The sequence below is a fragment of the Gopherus flavomarginatus genome, chromosome 2 (genome assembly GCF_025201925.1).
Source record: "Gopherus flavomarginatus isolate rGopFla2 chromosome 2, rGopFla2.mat.asm, whole genome shotgun sequence".
Taxonomy (NCBI): Eukaryota; Metazoa; Chordata; order Testudines; family Testudinidae; genus Gopherus; species Gopherus flavomarginatus.
The window spans coordinates 62,844,685-62,852,330 of record NC_066618.1 but is presented as its reverse complement, the minus strand read 5'-3'; the positions used below and the strand labels follow the sequence as shown (position 1 = coordinate 62,852,330).

The following is a 7,646-nucleotide window of genomic DNA, read 5'->3' as shown; positions in this document are numbered from 1 at the left end:
GGCGAGCAGGGATCCAGCCAGCAGCAGGACCCGCCAGTACTGATGTGGAGAGACAGAAAATACAGGACAATTTGTCCATTTTAAGAAAAAGTTGTGACACCTGCAGGAGGGCTTAAATATGGGCTTGTCCCTTTAAAAACAGGATGTTTGGTCATCCAAAGCTTAGAGGAATTGTGAGAAAACTGAATTTGGTTTGTTATTGTCAAAAAAAAAACTAAATGAGGGAATCAGCCACAACAAAATGCTGTTTGCTAAACATTATTTGCCACCCTCAATGGACTTGCTAGGGAAACTCATGGTCAGGCTACACATGCTGCCTTTCTGGTGAGACTTCTGCATCACCCTTTGCATGTGACAGGTGGCCACCGGCTGACCAGTTTGAAAACAAAGAAAGCCACTTTTGCCTTCTAAAATATTTCTTGAAACATACCAGTCACAAGCTTTTGACTGGTATTTGGTACGTCCAGATCAGTAAGAGCAAAACCTTGCTAATGGACAACCAGATGTGTAACAATTCATTGGGATCATCTAGTCTGACCTCCTGTATAACGTAGGCCATGGGATTTACAATAATTCAGATATTTCTTTCATCATTTTTGGGGTAGCTAATGCTACAGTTAAGAGTGCAAAACCAGGTTGTATTAGAACTCATTTTCACTCTGTGATACCTTTCTCTACATTTCTTTTTTTAGGTTGATATTTTCCAAGCTTGGTCTCTGTCCAGGTGAATTCTTTTGGAATTTTGTTAATATATATATTTTACTAGAGAGATGCCATATGACCAGCAATTTAAGGGACAGCTCAGCACTTTGAAGTCTGAATCCTCCAGCAGGTATGAACCCTCTAAGATCCCCCTCCCCCCCCACCACACACACATACATTATTTTTTAAAAGTGCATGTGTGGCAGGGAGGAGTTTTCTTCAGTCTCTTAAGAGTTGCTAGAAAGGGTGTCCATCCCAGGAGGATGTGTAGTTAGAGCAGAAGACTGGTCAGAACTCTTTTGTGCCATCACTCATGGCCCCACTGACTCTCTGGGTAACCTTAGGCAAATCATCTAATCTGCCTGTGCCTCAGTTTATCTATTTGTAAAATAACAAAAACTACTAAACCTGGTTATTTTTCAGTCTGAATATTAGCTTTATTATCTTAAATATCTAATAGATTTGTGAACTACAGATTACGTGGTTAGAGAACCTGTTTCACAGTAGATACATAAACCTTGGTTTACACATGGTTTATATTCATAGTGACTCTTCAAAGTGCAATCATCATTCGGTCTGCAGGGCATATAATTACTTTGAAAGTACTTAGTTACTACTCTGTCATATGCCATATTATATGCTTCACTACATCACTTAATAATAGCATCTATACAGCCATCTTTCACTGAAAAACGCCAAGGTTTTGCTGATGTATATCTTTCAGCTATGTACAGTGCAACCAAATTATTGCTGAAAATGTCACCCTGACATCTTTAAAGGCATTTATTGATATTTTGGAGCAAGAGAGAGAATTATTTAAAAAGACCAACACTGGAAGAACTGGACTATGGTAGGTGAGTAGAAAGAACTTAGCAAGAGCAAACCACTGGATAATAATTTTTCTGTTGAGACACAAGCGAGAGAAGTGCTGTCTCAAACAACCAAGATCCACACTGTTTATTTATTTTGTGACATACAATAAAACTGTACTGTACTGTACTGCGTCAGGGCTTCTGGGGGGGGGGGGGGCAAGTGGGGCAATTTGCCCTGGGCACCGCAGGGGCCCTCATGAGAGTTTTTTGGGGCCCCTGGAGCAGAGTCCTTCACTTGCTCTGGGGGCCCCGGAAAACTCTCACGGGGCCTGGGCCCCCAGAGCTTCTTCCGCTCCAGGTCCTCAGCGGCAATTCAGCAGCAGATTCTGGAGTGGAAGGACTCCCTGCTGCCGAATTGCCGCCGAAGACCCAGAGTGGAAGAAGTTCCAGGGCCCCGGGCCCCGTGAGAGTTTTCCGGGGCCCCCAGAGCGAGTGAAGGACCCTGCTCCAGGGGCCCCAAAAAACTCTCATGGGGGCCCTGGAGCCCTTCTTCCGCTCCAGGTCTTCGCTGGCAATTTGGCGCAGGGGGGTCCTTCCACCCCAGGACCCACCGCTGAAGTGCCTGGTCTTTGGCGGCAATTTGGCATTGGAGGCCCCCCACTGCCAAAGACCCCAGGCCCCCTGAATCCTGCATCTTATTTCCCTGCACACTCCCACCCATTTGCCATGTTACATTAGTGTTAGGCCATTATGGGGCTGAGTCAAAGAGTTCAACAAGGAAGCTCAGCAACAGGTCAAAGGGAAGAGCCCTGAAAGTTCAAGAAATATCCCTGGTACCTCTCCTGACTGGAGGTCAGACGAGATGAAAGTTTTGGCAGCTAAACCTTAGCATACTATATACTATGTTAACTACAAAGTATATGGCCAAAATCCTGTCTTATGTTACTCCCACTGAATCATGTTAATGAAACATGTTAATTCAGAAAATAATTTCCAGCAGTGGAATTTCCAGACCTCACCCCAGCTAATGCAGAGGCCATGGAGAGAAAAAGGTAGAGATCTGCACACTCTCATTGGCAAGCAAGGCACACAAGACAAAGACCAATATTTGTTGAATCATATTTAAGGGCACAGAAAGAATGCATGCACTGGACAAGTCATGGCCACTGCACTCTAGCCCACTGCAGTGGTGATGTGCTGCCGCTACCATGGAATTTAAAACTTCTTGGAGCTGGCTTCCTTGAGAATACCCATTTGCTTTTAGGAAAGGCACATTCTTTGCGGGAGCTTACAGGCACCTGTTTGAGTTATGGACACACCTCCTTTTTCAAAGTCCACACCTTCTTTTAATGGGCATGCTGTGACTTGCACAGAACTGCCAAGAATTGCTGCCTACAGGGCCAGCTTTAGGCCAGTGCAACCAATTCTCCTGAATCAGGCCCTGCCCCTAAGAGGGCCCCACGCCCCAATACGGTGTACCGGCAAGAGCCGATGTGCCAGACCGGGGTGGCCCGGCTTCCCCAGGGGGCAATTTAAAGGGCCTGGGGCTCCCAGCAGGGGCTGGAACCCCAGGCCCTTTAAATTGCCACCAGAGCCCCAATGCTGGAGCCCTGGGGTAGGGCTGTGGGGCTCTGGGGGCTATTTAAAAAGTCCGGGGCTCCCATTGCGTCTACCGCCCTGGCCCTTTAAATAGCTGCTGGAGCCCCACCACTTCCCCAGGGCTCCCGCGGCTATTTAAAGGGCCGGGGCAGTAGAAACAGCGGAGTCCCGGGCCCTTTAAATAGCCCCCGAGCCCCAGGCTGCTGCTGCTACCCTGGTGGGGGAGGGAGGAGGAGGAGGCACTCACCGTACAGGGTGGGCTGTACCCCCTGCACCTGCACCCCCTGACCACAGCCAGTCCCTGCTGCACCCCTTGCCCTGCCTGCAGCAGCTCCTGTCTGCAGCCAGCCCTGCACCCGCTGCCCACAGCCAGCCTGTCTCCAGCCAGCTCCACACCCCCTGCCCTGTCCTCACCAGCCCCTGCCTGCAGCCAGCTCTGCACCCCCTGCCCACAGCCAGCCCATCTCCAGCCAGCCCCGCACTCCCTGGCCTGCCTCCAGCCCCGTATGAGCCCCTGTCTCCAACCAGCCCCACACTCCCTGTCTGCAGCCAGCCTGTCTCCAGCCAGCCCCTGATGCACCCCCTGCCCTGTCCGCACCAGCCCCACACCCCCTGCCGTCTCCAACCAACCCTTGCCGCATCCCCTGCCTGAAGCCAGCCAGGCCTGCACTCCTCTGTATCCAGCCCTGCCGACCCCTGCCGTACCCCCCTGCAACCCTGCCCGAAGCCAGCCAGTCCTGCACTCCTCTGTCTCCAGCCCTGCCAACCCTTGCCACACCCCCTCTGTGGCCCTGCCTGAAGCCAGCCAGCCCACCCCAAACCCCCCTGTCTCCAGCCAGCCCTGCACCCCTTGCCCTGCTTGCAGCCAGACCCTACCTCCAGTCAGCCCCTGCCCTGCCTCCAGCCAGCCCCATGTCCACTGGTGCCCTGCAGTTCCCAGGGCAGTAACCCTGCACACCTGCTTTAATGAGGGGGGCAGGGAGCAGCTGGGACCCACACATGTGCACACCCTAGGGTGACCAGACAGCAAGTGTGAAAAATCAGGACGGGGTGGGGGGTAATAGAAAAAATAAGAAAAAAAACCCAAAATCGGGACTGTCCCTATAAAATCGGGACATCTGGTCACCCTAGCACACCCCCCAGGGAGTGGTGGGGACCCACACATGTAAAACGGAGCTCATTTCTAGTTCAGGCCCATCTTTTTAAAAAAGAACTTTAGGTAGGTTTAACATACATTCGTATTTTCCCGGACATGTCCAGCTTTTTGGTTCTTAAATTGCCATCTGGGAGGAAAATACGGATGTATGGTAACCCTACTGGTACAAAAGATACATGCTATGGCACATCCCTTAAATCAGAACTTTTTATAGGGAACCGGTTGCTAAGAAAGGAAAGGCTTTTTTTTACATTTTTTTTTTTTTTTAGTCATCCCCGCTGGGATGTTCCAATTGGGCTCCGCACTTCCTAAAGCCGCCCTGGCTGCCTACCTTGGTTTACTCAAGGAAACACCATACTAGCAATTCATTTTTAGTGTAATTTGCCCATTGGTCATGAGTGCACAGCACCACTTCTATTGTTTTTGTTCTGTTGCATAGCAGGCCAAAGACAGCATGATCAGGCCCTGATATTAGAACAAGAAGACTAAGTTAAAATGATGACATTTTTTACCTCGTCAATATTAAGATGCATATAAAATGTAACACAAGATTTCTCTAAGTGCTAACTAACAAAGCTTAAAACTAACAGAATTATGATGAGAGGAGGAAGGGAAAATGTTATCAAATATACTAAAAGTACTATAAGATATAATAAAAAAAATCCTGTTTTTAAAGAGACACACAAGCAATCTGAATCACCAAATGTTATATTTGCCATAATATGAATAGACAAGTTTTCACTTTTAAAAAAAATTATATATATATGATTTGTATTGAAACTTTGTTGTTTTATCTAAACCTTCTTGTACAGTGTTGGAAAACTAATTACAATCTTATATGAAAGCCAAAAATGGAACTAACAGGGCAGTTGAATTTCCCTCTCTGACCGAGGTGAACTACAAATAAACATCAAATGGTAAAAAGCAAATTAGATTTTTGCAGTGCTTGTAACTTCAATGATCTAAAGTTCTGCTTGTAACTTGGAAAAGGAATTTCTTTGAAAAATCCATCTAGCTTCTAGACCTCCAAAATACAGCGGTCACCATAGCATCTAGCTATATACATTTTTGGCCTGATAGCACTCACTACAGAAAATGTGCATGAATCACCAAAATAAATAAAAAAGCCAGTTCTTCAATCTATAGCACAAAAGATTTTTTTCTTAGAAAGAGCAGAATAGCGTAGGACATCTCCCCCAAGAAACGTGATTCCTACCTATCACTCAGGGTACTATATATTGTATCCTGTACACCAGTAAATTAAACAAAACGAGGGGGGATGCTCAGGCAGGAGTGACTAAGACTGGCTGGAGTATCCCAGCTGGGAGCAAGAGACTTTTGCAGAAGCCTGCCAAAGCGGGGAATGGCTACTGGGAGTAAGTGAACTCCAGGAGGAAAAAAGCTTCAGGCAGAAGGCATGGCAGACCCCTAGCAGGGAGACTGGGAGAATAGACTTGATGCGGTGTTGAGAACTTTTATTTTGAATATTTTGTTATGTTAATAAATCCAGCCCCATGGAACAGTGTTGCTGAACTTGAAAAGAGTTTGTTTTGGTAATTTGACTGTCAGAACCCTGAAAAGAAGGGAAATTGAGGCAGGACACCTGCAGAATGACCTCAGGCCATGAAAGAGTGCTCAGGAGGTGGCTAACCTGTTCACATAACTGAAACAATTACACTTTCAGTACAAATGGTGTGTAATGAGGCAGTCGCCCTGCTCTGGCCCTGAAAGGGTTAAAAGCCAGTCCTTGGAGAGGGCTGGGGCTGAGGGCCAATAAGAAGAGGCTGGGAGGCAGCCAATCAGGTCCAGGCTGGGTGCTATAAAAGAGCTGTGGGGCCAAAAGGCAAAGAGTCTCTCTCGAGCCTTGGAGAGAGAAGGGCCTAGTTGCCTGTGAGCACAAAGAGGAGAAGAGCGGAGCGGAGCGGAGCTGGGGGAGGGCAAGAGGAGCTGGGGAGCTCCAGCCTGGCAATTCCCCAGGCTGCGGCCTTGGTAAATGCCTATGGAGGTACTGGGGCTGCAGAGGTGCAGCCCAGGAATAGGCAGAGACAGTGGGTCCAACCCCCTTGCCAGTTATGAGTGGCCATTACAGACTGCAATTTGCCCCAGAGAATAGGAGCTAGATGATGACTAGCAGTAGCCACTGAGGCAAGGTGGGCGTAGGAGGAGATGGTTCCCAGGGGAAGGGAGACCCAGAGTGTGAGGGCACTGCTGCAGGGCAGAACCCCAAGGAAAGGGGCCTTGGGGTTTGGAAGGGATATGGGGTCCTGAGGTAGGACAGACACTGGCCAGCAGGAGGCGCTCTGAGGCTGGAAAAAAGCTAATTCCTGGATGACCAGCAGGAGGCGCCACACCAGTGAGCGCTCAATCTGCTACATGGTGCCAATGTAGACACGATGGAGCGGAAGCTTCAAGGTTATTAAATGTACATTCAGACCTCCTATAAAGCAGTTGCAATTCCCCTGAAGCCAGTGTCACTGCACCCATTTGAACCAGCTCTGAATCTGACCCTGTACTACACGTTTCCTCCAGGAGCAGAGGATTATACATAAACTAGTCTTATTCCGGAACAGCATCAAGAAACAAAATTAAAGAAATGAGCAGTGTGAAAGAAGAAGAAAAAGTGGTTCATATATTCAGAACTCTCCAAAGTTAAAGTGATTCTCCAGGCTGAAGTCAAGGCTGGTGTCCAAATGAAAGCAAAAAGATGGATTTGCTTTCTGAAATGGAGTGACATAAAATGAAAGCCATTGCGGGTCATTTCAGTTCTGAGTTGCTGCTGGTTTGTCATTCTCTGGATGTTTGCCAGAGCCAGCTCTTGTTTCTTACATGCCACAAAAGATTTTGCTGCCTCTGATCCTCTCGGTATGAAAAACTGGCGCTTTGCCAGAGTGGAGAATACAGGCATATAGGGAGGCAGTACTGGTTAAAGGACTAAAAGCCAAGAGAGCCCAACTTCTAATCACTCTCTCACTGTATAGATTTGGATACATGACTTAACTGTTGGGCCTCAGTTTACCCATCTAAAATGTTGATGAGAAATAATTCCTACCCCACAAGGGTGCTGAACGGAGGACTACATAGTTATTATTTGTAAAGTGCTTTGAACATGTAAAGCACTGTTGTGTATAATTACCAAGTGTTGTTTTTCATTTTTTTAAGAACACTAATAAAATGGTCAGTCCATGAAGTTGCTTCTTTATCTTTCTAAGTGCTGCTTTCTAGTTCAAGAAAGAACTCAGCTCTGATGCTGAGAGATCAACTTCAATGACATCGTTCACCTTTGCTCTGGCAGTTAAATTCTTGTCCTTCTCACATGTACGTATTGACGTTCTGCTCTCACTGTGATTGGGAAAACCTCCAGCTTTGTGCCACAAGAT

At 47.5% G+C, this 7,646-nt stretch overlaps 1 long non-coding RNA gene across 1 annotated transcript; it reads left to right on the top strand.

Moving 5' to 3' along the window:
- The first annotated feature begins 700 nt into the window (after window positions 1-700).
- Window positions 701-7,384, top strand: LOC127044221 (uncharacterized). The gene is made up of 3 exons (XR_007772430.1): window positions 701-832; window positions 1,427-1,556; window positions 6,799-7,384. It is a non-coding gene; the product is annotated as an uncharacterized LOC127044221 (long non-coding RNA).
- The last annotated feature ends 262 nt before the right edge of the window (window positions 7,385-7,646 follow it).